Below are 1,651 nucleotides of genomic sequence, written 5' to 3' on the forward strand. Positions count from 1 at the left end.
TTTTTCTTTTTTTTGTTTCCGCTTTCCGCTTTTTGCTTTCTTGTTTTTACTTTTGTTTATACTTCGAAACATTTTAAATATATTACAAAAAAATACTTTACCTAAAACATTTGACAAGTGTTAATCAAGCATTTGAGAAATGTTAAATGTCTATAGAGAAAATATTTATCATGTATACAAAAAATATATGGTATGTATGAAAAAAGTGAACATGTATTTAAAAATTGTTAGTCAGGCATTTGAAAAATGTTAACCAAGTATTTTAAAAAACATTAATCAAGCATTTCCAAAATGTTAAATGTGTATAGAAAAAAAATTCTATGTACACGAAAAATGTATACAATGTGTATGAAAAAAGTTGATCATATATTTGAAAAACATCAATCATGCATTTGAAAAAAAATGTAAATCAAGTATTTGAAAAATGTGAATTAAGCATGTAAAAAATGTTAAAAGTGTATAGAACACTTCAGGTAGACTAGCTATGGAGAAACATAGTTGTAGAAAGGGAAGCAATATTGCTATTTCAAGATAGCAGAAAATATCAACATTGTCTCTGGTTGCTTTCAATTTTTGCCTATATTTTGTTTCCAAATTTATGTTATCATGTCTTTCTTTTTTGTTCATCTGAAACCACGCTATAAATCAGCTAAGGATGATATTACCAAGCGAAACATCCACTCAAATAACAATACAGTTTCACAAGTAATGACTACCATCATAGGCTATTTTTATAAGAATATAAACGATGTTTAGACTTGGAATAATTACAACGATTACAACGACATAGAAAAAGCAGCGCTGAAACGTAGACATATGAAATCTAAGAAAACAAGATCAATACTAGCATTACTTAAGAGCAACATTGCCTCGACGTTACTACTTTCTACTCAAAAGCCCACTGGTTCTCCCTGCGGATCTCCGCCTCCTCCTCAGGTGTGAAATCATTCTTAATGTTAAAAATCTTGCGGATCTCCTCCGGAGTCTTGTCCTTGATCATGTCAGCAACAGTCTGGCAAGTAAGGTCGAGCAATCCCTTAATGTTGAGGTAGTTTGCAGCCAGGATGAGGTCGAAAAGGGTGGCCTGGTCGACCTTGACAAACTCAGCATCAAAGCTCTTGAGGTCCTCGGCGGAGGCGGGGGCTGCAGTAGAGGTGGAGGAGTTGGCGTCAGCGGCGGCACCGGAGTCAGCCGGTTTTGGGCTGGCCTGGACGTGCTTCTTGCAATACTCAATGATCTTGAAGAGGATCTTTGAGTCGACGTTGGGGAGCGGGATGCCGTTGTCGGCGCAGTCGTCCTCAATCATGTGGCGGATGGTCTGCGACTCCATGGCAACCGCCTCCTCAACCTCGAACTCCTAACCGTCCGAGCTCTTGAGCGTGATCATCTTCTTCTCGCCTTCCACGGCCGCCATTGATCAGAAGATTGGGAGGCGAAACAAAACCCTAGCAAAGAAGACGCGACGGCGGAAGACCAATCGAAAGACAGGAGCGTTTTTTGCGTGTTGGCCTAGGGTGGGGAATCGGGGATATTTATTGGGGCCGGTGAGGCGTTGCCTATTGTGGACTCCGGGAGATATTCCCATCGTGCCGTATTCATCGGGAAGTTAGACTCGGGTTTGAATCCATCATGGCGTCATGGCTCGTCAACG

At 40.0% G+C, this 1,651-nt stretch overlaps 1 pseudogene; it reads right to left on the bottom strand.

The window, feature by feature from the left end:
• Nucleotides 1–734: 734 nt before the first annotated feature.
• LOC119340973 lies at nucleotides 735–1,414 on the bottom strand (annotated as a pseudogene).
• Nucleotides 1,415–1,651: the final 237 nt, after the last annotated feature.

The sequence above is a fragment of the Triticum dicoccoides genome, chromosome 7B (genome assembly GCF_002162155.2).
Source record: "Triticum dicoccoides isolate Atlit2015 ecotype Zavitan chromosome 7B, WEW_v2.0, whole genome shotgun sequence".
NCBI lineage: Eukaryota > Viridiplantae > Streptophyta > Magnoliopsida > Poales > Poaceae > Triticum > Triticum dicoccoides.